The sequence below is a fragment of the Triticum dicoccoides genome, chromosome 5A (assembly GCF_002162155.2).
Source record: "Triticum dicoccoides isolate Atlit2015 ecotype Zavitan chromosome 5A, WEW_v2.0, whole genome shotgun sequence".
NCBI classification, from domain to species: Eukaryota; Viridiplantae; Streptophyta; class Magnoliopsida; order Poales; family Poaceae; genus Triticum; species Triticum dicoccoides.
In genome coordinates, this window is record NC_041388.1 from 468,307,492 (window position 1) to 468,321,648 (window position 14,157).

Genomic DNA, 14,157 nt, shown 5'->3' on the forward strand with positions numbered 1-14,157 from the left:
ACCTTGACTTGGAACTTCTTTCTTTGCTTCTACTCTTGTAGAACTTGTTGAAATTCTTCACCATTAGGCTCAATTCTTCATTGAAGGCTTGTTTTTCACTTGATGATGTAGGAGCATCACATGAGGCTTTGTAAGCACCACTAGACTTGTTGTGAAGCTATTCTTTATCCTTGAGTGACATCTCATGATCAACAATTCTTCCAATTACTTCTGTTGGTTTGATGTCTTTGTAATTGGGCATCATTTGTATCAATGTGCACACGGTATCACATTTTCCATCCAAGGCTCTTTGGATCTTCTTGATGACGAATCTATCGGTCATCTCTTCACTTCCTAAGCCGGTAATCTCATTTGTGATGAGAGCAAGCCTAGAGTACATTTCAGCGATACCTTCACCATCCTTCATTTTGAACTTGTCAAGCTGACTTTGAAGGACATCCAATTTGTATTCCTTGACGGAGTCGGTACCTTTGTGCATATCAATCAAAGTATCACAAATTTCCTTTGCATTCTCAAGACGATTGATTTTGTTGAATTCTTTGGGCACAATCTGTTGAAGAGGATATCTCAAGTTTGAGCATTGTATTGTAGCATCTTCAACTCTTCCGACGTAGCTTCAAGGTTCGGTTCTCTCCCATCAAAGAATTCACCTTGCAGCCAATACATACAATAGCCCAAACGGCGGGGTTATGTCCAAGAATATGCATTTTCATCTTATGCTTCCAACTGGCAAAATTAGTACCATCAAACTAAGGATCTCTACAGTGGTAATTTCCCTTGCTAGATGCCATACTCTCCTAGGTTGTGAAACCAAGGCTATGATCACCAAAAGCTATGGAAGTCAAGGCAAATGGAGACCAAAGCTCTGATACCACTTGTAGGATCAAAAGTATGTCTAGAGGGGGGGTGATTAGACTACTTGACCAAATAAAAAACCTATCCTTTTCCCAATTTTAAGTCTTGGCAGATTTTAGCAACTTAGCACAAGTCAAGCAATCAATCTACACATGCAAGTCTAAGAGTATAGCAGCGGAATGTAAAAACATTGCACATGAAGGTAAAGGGAGGAGTTTGGAGGGAGCAAACTCAATGTAGACACGGAGATTTTTTGCGTGGTTCCGATAGGTGGTGCTATCGTACATCCATGTTGATGGAGACTTCAACCCATGAAGGGTAACGGCTGCGTGAGTAGGGCTCCACCCATGAAGGATCCACGAAGAAGCAACCTTGTCTATCCCACCATGGCCATCGCCCATGAAGGACTTGCCTCACTAGGGTAGATCTTCACGAATTAGGCGATCTCCTTGCCCATACAAACTCCTTGGTTCAACTCCACAATCTTGCCGGAGGCTCCCAAGTAACACCTAACCAATCTAGGAGACACCACTCTCCAAAAGGTAATAGATGGTGTGTTGATGATGAACTCCTTGCTCTTGTGCTTCAAATGATAGTCTCCCCAACACTCAACTCTCTCTCATAGATTTGGATTTGGTGGAAAGATGATTTGAGTGGAAAGCAACTTGGGTAAGGCTAGAGATCAAGATTCTTGTGGTTGGAATGGAATATCTTGGTCTCAACACATGAGTAGGTGGTTCTCTCTCAGAAAATGTATGCTGGAAGTGTAGGCACGTTCCGTTGTCTCTCTCCACGAATGAAGGGTGGGTGGAGGGGTATATACAGCCTCCACACAAAATCTAACCGTTACACACATTTTACCAAACTCGGTGAGACCGAATCATGCAACTCGGTCAGACTGATTTAGTTCAAAATGTGAATGTTAGGCTTTTCGGTGGGACCGACATGTCAACTCGGTGGGACCAATTTCATTAGGGTTGGGTCATAACGCAATCTCGGCGAGACTGATCACATAAGCTCGGTAAGACTGATTTCTGTAATAGGCAAACAGAGAGTTGGTCAGGCAAACTTGATGGGACCGAATCGCTCATTTCGGTGAGACCAAAACATTACGAATGGGAAACAGAGAGTTTGCATTGCGAACTCGGTGGGACCGATCGCTCATCTCGGTTAGACCGAAACATTATGAAGTGAAACAGAGAGTTTGCAATCCCATCTCTGTGAGACCGAGATCCCTATCGGTGAGACCGAACTGATTAGGGTTTCTGGCTGAGGCTATGTCAAATGAACTCGGTGGCGCCGGATAGATCAAATCGGTGGGGCCAAGTTTGACTTTTGGTTTGGGACATATGTGGATATGAAAAGTGGTTGAGGGCTTTTGGAGCATATCATTAAGCATTTTGAGCAAGCAAGCCATTAAGCAACACCTCATCCCCTTTTAATAGTATTGGCTTTTCCTATGGACTCAATGTGATCTAGGATCACTAAAATACAATGTAGAGTCTTGAGCTTTTGCCAATATGTGTCCTTAGCATTTTGAGGGGTCCACATTCCTAGTCCACGCCATGCCAATCATTGAACTTTCTGAGATGATCATCTTGAAAGAGCATTAGTTCAATGAGCTATATATTGTTAGGAATTAACCAAAACCACCCAGGGATAGTTGCACTTTCACCTCCTTTTAATAGACAACCGGAACAAAGCATTAGCACGTAGTGAATACATGAACTCCTAAAACTACCGTCATCACCAAAAAGTATCTTGAATACTGTCACTCCGGGGTTTACAGATCATAACACGTAATAGGTGAATATAATTTGCAAGATCGGATCTAGAACATAGATATAATGGTGATAACATAAATGGTTTAGATCTGAAATCATGGCACCCGGGCCCAAAGTGTCAAGCATTAAGCATGGCAAAGTCATATCAACATCAATCTCAGAACATAATGGATACTAGAGATCAAGCCCTAACAAAACTAAATCGATTACATGATGAATCTCATCCAACTCCTCAGCGACCAAAGAGTCTACGAAGGAATTACTCACTCCCGGTGGGGATCATCATGGAATTGGCAATGAGGAATGGTTGGTGATGACGAAGATCGAAGATCCCCCTGTTTGGAGCCCCAAACGGACTCCAGATCCGGCCTCCCGATGAAGAACATGAGGTGGCGGCGGCTCCATATCGGGAAACGAGATAATTCTTCCTCCCTTTTTTTCGGAAAAGTACGTATTTATCGAGTTGGACTCAGGGTCTATGGGGTCACCAGGTGGGCACAACCCACATGGGCGCGTTTGAGGGGGTGGGGGCACCCTGGTGGGTTGTTCTCACCCAGGGCCCCCCTCCGGTGGTTCCTGGCTCTAGTATTTTTCTTTTATTGTATAAAAATTCTCCATAAATTTTCGTTCCAATCCGAGAACTTTTATTTCTGCACAAAAACAACACCATGGTAGTTCTGTTGAAAACAGCGTTAGTCCGGGTTAGTTTCATTCAAATCATGCAAATTAGAATCCAAAACAAGAGTAAAAGCGTTAGGAAAAGTAGATACAACGGAGACATATCATTGGTTGAGATCAATCGGAAGGTAAAGGGCTCTGAGGAAGAACACAACCTTGTCAACTAGCCGCTAGACGAAGCACACTGTTAGTTTGTGCAAAACACGGTACTTTGCATAGTTTAGGTTTAAGCAGACTTTTCAGGATGACCTCTTAAGCAAGAAAATCATTGCAGCTGGTGCCGTAGAGGTTGAAAGCCTCAAGGCCGAGCAGCGGAAGGTGAAAGCCGACGCAGCCGAACAAAAGACAGTGGTCGAGCGAATGGCCGCCGAGCTCATGTTGATGAAAAATGACAGTGGGAAGCATGAGGCCAGGGAGGCCGAGGTGCAATAGGAGCTCAAGGATGCCATCACAAAATGTGAGGACCTTGAGCAGAAGAATAAAGAACATGCCACTGAGCCGGCGAACAGAGGCGCGAGGTGCTCGGGAAGAGCTCCAACAGGCGAAGCAAATTGCGAATGGCAAGCAGTACTTACTGCAAAGTGACTTCAGTGGCAAAATATTCACATTGCTTACCCAGGTCTGGCATTCCGTGGGTGCCTTTGCGGAGCTCCCGAGGTGTGCGGTCGATGCGTCATGATACTATGCGGCTCGAGAAGGTGACACGGACTTGAGGCTATTTTGGGAAAAAGTTCAAGCCCCCGAGCACCCTCCCCTCCTTGTTAATGAAATGAAATAGTTGATGGAGCTGCACCGGATGGCGGAGGCGGTCATGAAGGACCTTTGTGTCTGTCTGTGGCCCTCCGATCCCCTGCCGAACAGCTATTTCGGTCCTGTGGCGAAGCTGTGTGACGCTCCGGCCCAGGTTGAGATCATCAATCGCTTGGTGTTCCTCAAAGGGGCTCGGATGGCGTTCTTGAATACCATGGTGCATTGGCCAAAGATCAAACCCTTCGAGATGGCCACTGGACCTCCCCCAACTGGAAAGGAGCATAGGCGCCCAAAGCAATACTTCGCCGCCGTGATGGACGGTGCTCGGGCCATAGAGGCATTATGTTCCAAGGATGTAATCCTTGGATATTTGACCTTGTTGTGTATTAAACTGTGGTTGAAGCTTGATGTTTTATAACGTGGTTGTGTTCTGTATGGTTTATCATACTTGCATGTGTGTGTGTTAATTTTGACTCCTTTATGGCCGTTTTATTCTGAAAGTGACCAGTCATGGGCTTCAGCCCCCATGTAGATGCTAAGAGGGGTGTCTCATCCTCCGTACAGTAACCCTTAGCTGATGTCTCAGCACCCGGAGGTAGTAGTGTAAGAGGGGAACCAGGCAATGGGACTATACAGTGTTATAACTTTCACTTAGCCATAGGAGCTTGACTGCGGGGGCTGATGACCAGCCCCCAGTGTGGGGGGTGTGCAGAAGGCCTAAGAGCGAGGCATCTATCACCTGGTTTGCATAAGGACAAACCCTTCATGTTACACGGTCTGATCGCCAATGATTGCGGGTTTGATACCAGTCATAAGATTGCTGACCAGTTCACACGTATTGTGACAGTCAATTTTCGGCTTTATCCACTGAGGCACTTGACCGAATGAGGTAGAAGTGCAATCGCAGTGGTTCTCCCTTTACCTTATTAGCCGAACATGCGGAACATAAGAAGGTAAGCACAGGAGTCGGGCAACCGAACCATTGACCCAAGACATAATTCAAAATTGATGCATATAATGCAATATCTGAGATGCCAGACACGTTAGAAAGTAGGGTGCCAGACTTAGCATGCTGGCCGAGCCTTACGGCCGAGCCCCCGGTTTATAAGCTGGTTTGCATGTGAGGGAAAGTATGTGCCATACGATTTCAAGGCAAGATCGAAGAGCAGGGAAAAAAGGGTGGTATGAATAACTGTACAAGGACCTGAAAAGGCTTGCATTATTTCCCATGGGCTCGTGAAGTTTTAGTCATACAATTCGAACTAACGAACAAAGCGTCAGGAAGGATACATTCTTTCAAAAAAGAGGAAGAAAATTTTGCAGATGAAAGTTTTACGTAGGGCCTTGATGTGTGGGTTAATTCCTGAACTGTGCCCTACTGCACGTCTGCGCCTTTACTTCTGTTGGGGGGGGTCGTCATCATGGGGTGGTTGTCCGGCAGTGGGTCCTTGAAAAGGGGCCTTCCAGAGATCAATGCACTGTTAAGGCTTGATGACGCATAGGTCCTTGATGGTACCTGTTTGTCATTCGGAGATGCATTGTGCCATGGTACGGTCAAACCGTGCTCTTGGTGATTAAGCCCCGTAGCTGCCCATGGTATTTTGTGTGCGAAATTGTGATATCGAGGCACGTAGTGTGCTGATGGGTTGGGCTGGCTATGGGGGGCGTATTCCTATGTACGCCGAACACGAGGAGGTCCCTTGGATGGAGATAGGGCATGTGCTCACTTGTTCACCTCTCGCACCTTGATGGTGAGCGAACACTTCGGTCCTCCGTAATCGGCTGCCAAGGCCGCGGTATGCTCCTCCGTCCGAAGAGAGCGCTCCGTGTTATCATTTACTGTAGTGATGCCTCTTGGACCGGGCATCTTTATCTTGAGGTAGGCATAGTGGGGGACGACGTTAAAATGGGCGAACATCATTCGACCTAGGAGGGCATGATATCCGCTGTGGAAGGGGGCAAATGTCTTCGCTCTAGAAATTGTCCAAAGAGTCGAATACCACTTACAAGGTGAGAGTGCCCGAGCAGCGGGCTTCGATGCGGGGGATGAGCCCCTTAAAGGTGGTGTTACTGGGTTTGATCCTTGATGGGTCAATACCCACTTTCCAGACAGTGTCCTCATAAATCAGATTGGGGTTGCTGCCTCCATCCATAAGGACTCTGATAAGGTGGTATCCATCGATAATGGGATCTAGGACCAAGGCCGTTGATCCTCCATGACGGACACTGGTTGGGTGGTCCTTGCGATCGAAGGTGATCGGATATGCTGACCATGGGTTGAACTTTGGGGCTACATGCTCTATGGCGTAGACGTCCCGAAGTGTGCGTTTCCGCTCCTTCTTTGGTATATGAGTGGCATAGATCATGTTCACTTTTTTAACCTCCAGAGGGAACTGTTTCTGGCCTCCATTGTTTAGCCTGCGAGGTTCCTCATCGTCCTCACTTCTGGGGCTTTTCCCATGTCCTCGGCTGTGAGTTTGCCGGCCTACTTAATCACCCAACAGTTACGGTTGGTATGGTTGGCAGGCTTGTTTGCGGTGCCGTGTATCTGGCATGGCCTATCCAGGATAACATCCAACTTAGTGGGTCCGTCCTGGTTTCCTTTAGAAGACTTCTTACACGGCCCTGACTTGGAATTACGGAATCTGACATTTACTACCGTATCATCGGTCTCGGTGCCGTTGTGTCGGCATTTGTTTTTGTTAAGCCTTGGCTTTCTATTGCCATTGCAGACCTCTGAAGTGCCGGGTTCTTCTGGGTTGGTGCTTCTACGGGCCAACCAACTATCTTCATCCATGCAAAAGCGGGTCACGAGGGATGTGAGGGCCGCCATTGTCCTCGGTTTGTCTTGGCCAAGCTGGCGTGAAAGCCATTCGTCCCGGAAACTATGTTTGAACGCGGCTATAGCCTCGGCATCCGGGCAGTCGACTATTTGATTCTTTTTGGTTAGAAACCTCTTCCAAAACTATCGTGCCGACTTGTCGGGCTGCTGGACTACATGACTCAGGTCGTCGGCATCTGGAGGCCGAACATAGGTGCCTTGGAAGTTAGCTCGGAAAGCATCCTCGAGCTCTTCCCGGCTCCCGATGGAATCTTCAGGGAGGCTGTTCAGCCAGTGTCGTGCCGATCCCTTAAGCTTTAGTGGCAGATATTTGATGGCGTGGAGGTCGTCTCCTCGTGCCATAGGAATGTGGAGGAGAAAGTCCTCAATCAACATGGCTGGATCTGTAGTGCCATCGTATGGCTCGATATTCATGGGTTTAAACCCTTCCGAGAATTGGTGCTGCATCACCGCATCAGTGAAACACATTGGTGAGCGACACCCCTTATTTGGGCCCATCGCGTTGAACCTTGGAGTCCATCCTGGCCCGGCGCTGATCCCAAACTCTGTTATTTCGGTCAAGCCACGCCTGATATCCGTCTCTATTATCGAGAGGATTCTTGACCCATAGATTGACCTAGACTAACCGGCTCTAGCGTCCAGGTCGTGTCGAAGATCGTATTGGTATTTTGGTTGTGCCGCCTCCTTGCCTTCACGGCGGGGAGGGGCGGGTGGGTATTCGGCTTCGCCAGCCGCTCTGTCCCTTCCTTGAGGGGGGCGGTCAGGCTGGTTGCCTCGGGTTTGTCTGGGTGGTGCGGGATCGACGGCCTCGTCGTCGAACTGTGGCAACAACCTGCATTTGGGGTAGCTCTTCATTTGTTGCTCGTAGCCGTACCCTTCTTCTGCCGCCAAGACCTTAGTCCATCTATCATTGAGGGTATCTTACTTGGCCTTTATCTTTTGCTGCTACTTTTTTAGGCTTCGCGCAGTGGCTATAAGCTGTCCCTTGAATCGTTCTTGATCCAGTGGGTCTTCTGGGATGATGCAGTCTTAGGCTCCAAGGCTAACCTCTTCTTTAGAGAGGGGCATATAATTGCTATCCTCGGAATCATCCAGGTCCTCAGGGTTATCTTGATCCTCATGCCCCTTCGAGCCATCAGACTGGTGCTCGAGGGAAGGGTTGTCGAGGTCCTCCGCGTTGTGTGGAGTGTCCCCTTCTCTGGTGCCTGTGTTGCTTTTCCTGCTACATCGCCCCTTGGATTGTCAGCATTGTCTTTGGAGTTTGGGGCTCCTCTCCGGGATTGTTACCATCCCTTCTGGGGGTGTCGTCCCCATTAGCGTCGTCGCCGTCATCCTTGGGGGTGTCCACCATGTAGATGTCGTAGGTGGATGTGGCCGTCCAGCGGTCGATGACGGGAGGGGCAGTGTTTACGCGAGCTGTGGCCTCCTTGTCGTCATCCATGTCGTCGGCCTCCTCAGAGGCAAAGTCTAGAATGTCAGTTAAATCTTCGACAGTGTCTATCAAGTGGGTGGTGGGTGGGACGTAAAATTCCCTGTGGCCTACCTTGGGGCTCCGTTGGGCGTGAGCCAAGGGTGGTCCATCAATAATAGCCATCATCTAGATCCGGTCAAGCGCCTCATTCAACAAGGCAAGGCTGGCCGAAGTGGCGTACGAAGTTTCCTGGGAGCCGACCTCTGTTGCAATGGTGGGGTAAGGCATGGGTCCGGTCAGGGCAAAACCTTGGTCGCTGGGTGTCGCACTTGCATCAAGGTGGAGAAGGGCGAGTTCGGCGGGGGTTGACTCCATGTCTTCAGACACTGAATTCTTGTCAAGGCTCAAGGACGAATCCTTGTCGAGGAGGGAAGGTCCGAACATGGTTGTTGTCGGCATTCTGGGAATGGGGGTCCCCAGACTTGCCTGCCTGCAGACCACGGCATGGCTCCGCCAGAGGCCCTGTATGACCCATCTTCACCAGCAAACACTCAAGACCCTCGCGAGGGGCCAAGCCTCATGAGGCGGATGATGCAAGACCTCCTCAGGGGCGGCCTCACCAGGCTGACTCGTGAGGGGTGGAGAGATCAAGGCAAGGGACACCTCGCGAGGTTTATGTGACGCAAGCCATGACGACTGGAGCCAGGCGGGCGCCAGTGCGTGCAGTGTCCTCGTTTCCTCTTTGGTGCTAAAGAGGCAAGCGCAGGCGAGGAGTCACGAGGCATCAGGCAAAGGTTTCCATATCGATGCAACAATACCAAGACCAGCAGGACATATGTCACCGTGGAGCCCAAGACGGTGTCACCACCAGAGCCTTTGGCAGGTGAAGACCACCTTTTGTCAGGATAGCTTGTACTAGTTGTCCCCCTTCAAACTGGCCATTGTGGGATCCCTTCCCGCCTAATATTTGGGAAGAGGAACCGGGCCTCTATATATAGGACTAGCCACCACCATAGGTAGGAAACAGATCTCAAAGGGATCAGCTCATCGGTAGATCATCCCCAACCACACAAGTTCACCAAGCACAAGAACACCTCTCCTCAGGAGGCTGTTCTTCCATTGTAACTGTTCATCCTCAGTAGGGATGGCAATGGGTCGGGTTTGGGGCGGGTGGAGCTGGTCCACATCCAACCCATGACCCATCTTCCTACCCTCTGCCCATCCACCAAATTATCCATGGGCACAACTTGTGCCCATGCCCAAACCCGCTGGATACCCACATACCCATGGAGCTCCATGGGCATAGAAAAGTCAGCATGAAGCGTTCCCAAAGGTCAAATTAACTCATCATCATTCACTCACAAATGACAACATAAACTACATGCAAAAGTAGGCAACAAGTAATACAATGAGCCCTCAAGTGTGACATACCAGAGGTTGATTCTGTAGCATATAACTTATGGCACCAGTTGCATATTGCCTTCCATTTCCCATTGATTCGCTCTTTCTACTGTCACTGGCATATGGCCCCACATGTCATACAGGTATCCATTGGATATCCATGGAGCACAAAATATAACCGTGCCCAACCCGACTGTTCGTGGGTATCCATATCCATGAACCCATGGGCAGAAATGCGCCCCATACCCTTGCCCAACTGGGTCGGGTATCCATGGGTAACCAGATCCGTGGATAAAATTGCCATCCCTAATCCTCAGCCCAAGAGGCAACCCACCACACCACACTAGAGTAGGGTATTACACCACAACGGTGGCCCGAACCAATATAAATCTTGTGTCTCTCATTCTTTGGGTTTGTCGAGCTAGGCCGTGAGATCATGATGAGTGCGAGCTAGAAGGGGAGGAGAGATCTTTGTGCGCACCCCAGTGTTCGAACCTCAAGGGTTTTGCGGAACCCGAAATCCGACATTTGGCGTGCCAGGTAGGGGTGCGCTTAAGCTTTCCTCTTCGCCGGTCCATGCTTCACCACTCCACCAAGTTCATGGCCGACGCTCGTCGGGCATGCGCTGAGTGCTGGGCCGCCCTCGCCACCCGTGTCGCTCAGACAGCCCCTATCGGTGGGCCTCCCCATCGTTCTCCATCACCCACCGCCAATGCTGCCACCGGCGCGGTGGCAAACGAGCAGCAAGCCTCTTCACTACACCCCTCTGTGCGCCGTGATGGCCGCACCGACACCCCGTCGCTGACTCCGGCCGGCTCATCGTCTCATGCTCGCCGCGCCCCCACGGACACACAGGTCGTGCTTCATGGCACGCGAGCTCCTGCGCTACCGTCCGGTCGACGACCTCTATGAGGACTGGTTGGATCGCATCACCGAGCTCGTCAGCGCCACGGGGGCTCCCTTTCACCATCCCTCTCGCTGTCTCGCCCGCCCCCGGCTATGGGCGATGTGGCTCATGGAGCGCCTCCGCTTCCTCCACAACAAGATGGCACCCTCGCGCCGAGGCGTGCGGCTCATGGAGCGCCTCCGCCTCCTCCGCGTCAAGACGGCATCCTTGCTCCAAGGTGTGCGGTCCCGCGGTGTGATCCACCGCGCCATGTGCCCGCACACGAAGAAAGAAGCTGCCAAGAGATCCCCTGTCCGCAAGAAAACGCTCCACCACTCCCAGCACCGCCATGTCAGGATCGCTTGCTGTGGCAGGGCCATGCGCCACTTGTCGTGGTGGCGCAGGGACACCAAGATCAAGCTCCGCCTTCGCGACGGGCCCCGGTGGCCACGGCAGGTGCCGTGCCTTCACTCCCGAGCTGCGTAGCGTCGTCTGGCCAGGCAATTTCAAGCCAGATCCGCCTCCTCGCTACGATGGCACCCACGATCCTGCGGAATTCTTGCAGCTCTACGAGCTGAGCATCGAGGTGGCCAACATCGACGAAAAGGTCATGGCGAACTGGTTTCCCATGGCTCTTAAGGACGGCGCTCTCTCATGGCTCCTGAACCTCCCCCCAGGCTTGATCTCCTCCTGGGGTGAGATGCGCGACCACTTCGTCGCCAACTTCCAGGGTACTTGCGAGCGCCACCGGCCGCGGGTGACCTGCGCCGCATCAAGCAAGCCGGGAGAGACCCTGCAGAAGTACATCCAGCGCTTCCACAACGTGCGTCTCAAGATCCCCAAGGTGACAGATGAGGCCATCATCTCAGCATTTTCCGACGCGCGACATCAAGATGAAGGAAGAGCTCGCCATCCATGAGGAGCTGTGCATGGCTTTGGAGCTGTTAAACATAGCGACCAAGTGTGCAAGAGCTGAGGAGGGGCGTCTCTCCCTCCTTGAGCTACAGATTACGACCGAGGAGGTGGAGCGCAAAGGGGTGGCCCTACTCACGGAACAACCAGACACCAAGCGCGGTCGAGATCTTCCTGAGTTGTCCAAGGGCAGCCGTACGTTCTGCGCCTTCCACAATGTGCGCACCCACAACACATTAACCGGAGGCCTAGCCAAGAATTGATGTTTTTTTTTGCCTATTTTAGGGTTTCGCAGAAAAATAATATCTAACGGAGTTCAAATGGAATGAAACCTTCGGGAACGTGATTTTGGGAACGAACATGATCCAGAGGACTTGGACCCTACATCAAGACATCAACCAGGAGGCCACGAGGTAGGGGGCGCACCTACCCCCCAGGCGTGCCCTCCACCCTCGTGGGCCCCTGTTGCTCCACCGACGTACTCCTTCGTCCTATATATACCTATGTACCCCGAAACTACCAGATACGGAGCCAAAACCCTAATTCCACCGCCGTAACTTTCTGTATCCACGAGATCCCATCTTGGGGCCTGTTCCGGAGCTCCGCCGGAGGGGGCATCGATCATGCAGGGCTTCTACATCAACATCATTGCCTCTTTGATGAAGTGTGAGTAGTTTACTTCAGACCTATGGGTCCATAGTTATTAGCTAGATGGCTTCTTCTCTCTTTTTGGATCTCAATACAAAGTACTCCCCCTCTCTTGTGGAGATTTATTCGATGTAATCTTCTTTTGCGGTGTGTTTGTTGATACTGATGAATTGTGGGTTTATGATCAAGTTTATCTATGAACAATATTTGAATCTTCTCTGAATTCTTTTATATATGATTGGTTATGTTTGCAAGTCTCTTCGAATTATCAGTTTGGTTTGGCCTACTAGATTGATCTTTCTTGCAATGGGTGAAGTTCTTAGCTTTGGGTTCAATCTTGCGGTGTCCTTTCCTAGTGACAATAGGGGCAACAAGGCACGCATTGTATTGTTGCCATCGAGGATAACAAGATGGGGTTTATTTCAGATTGCATGAGTTTATCCCTCTACATCATGTCATCTTGCTTAAAGTGTTACTCTGTTCTCTTGAACTTAATACTCTAGAAGCATGCTGGATAGCGGTCGATGTGTGGAGTAATAGTAGTAGATGCAGGCAGGAGTCGGTCTACTTGTCTCGGACGTGATGCCTATATACATGATCATACCTAGATATTCTCATAACTATGCTCAATTCTGTCAATTGCTCAACAGTAATTTATATACCCATCGTGAATACTTATGCTCTTGGGAGAAGCCACTAGTGAAACCTATGGCCCCCGGGTCTATCTTCCATCATATTAATCTTTCAATACTTAGTTATTTCCTTTGCCATTTATTTTACTTTCCATCTTTTATTTCTCTTTATCATAAAAATACCAAAAAATATTATCTTATCATATCTATCAGATCTCACTCTCGTAAGTGACCGTGTAGGGATTGACAACCCCTTATCGCGTTGGTGCGAGGATTTATTTTTTTGTGTAGGTGGAAGGGACTCGTGCGTGGCCTCCTACTGGATTGATACCTTGGTTCTCAAAAACTGAGGGAAATACTTACGCTACTCTGCTACATCACCCTTTCCTCTTCAAAGGAAAACCAAAGCAAGTGCTCAAGAGGTAGCAAGAAGGATTTCTGGCGCCGTTGCTGGGGAGATCTACGCAAAAGTCAACATACCAAGTACCCATCACAAACCCTTATCTCCTGCATTACATTATTTGCCATTTGCCTCTCGTTTTCCTCTCCCCCACTTCACCCTTGCTGTTTTATTCACCCTCTCTCTTTCCGTCCTCCCTCTCTTTTTCTATTCGCCTCTTTTTGCCCATTTCTTGTTTGCTTGTGTGTCGGATTGCTTACTTGTCATGATGGCCTTACCTAGATTTGGTGATCTTCACCTTAAAATGTTAGAAGAGATCGAAAGCAACGTCAGGAGTTTTTGGTTTTACAATTTGAGCATAATAGCTTCTTTAGAAATGTGCTTAAAGAACAAAAAAGTTTTATGGGTTATATGAATAAAGAGCTCGATGATATGTCTAAAGAATTTGATGGTTTGAAATCTCAGATTTTTTATCTTGAAAAGTTAATAGCTGAAGTTTCGGATAAGCAGGCCACCTTAGTTAATAAGATGGCCGCTAAGCCGGAAAATTTTCTGGAAGATAAAGATGAAGATCTCAAATTTATTGATGTGTCCCTATTAAATCTTTGTTTTACAATATGAATCTTGATAATGATGGGACTGAATATGATCCACCTTTACCTAGACGGCGTTCCAAAAATTCGGAGTCTTTAGATCTTGATGCTAAATTTGTTAAAAGTGGGATTGAAGAAGTCAAAACTCTAAATATTAATGAACCCACTATTTTGGATTTCAAGGAATTTAATTATGATAATTGCTCTTTGATAGATTGTATTTCCTTGTTGCAATCCGTGCTAAATTCTCCTCATGCTTATAGTCAAAATAAAGCTTTTACTAAACATATCGTTGATGCTTTGATGCAATCTTATGAAGAAAAACTTGAGTTGTAGGTTTGTATCCCTAGAAAGCTTTTTGATGA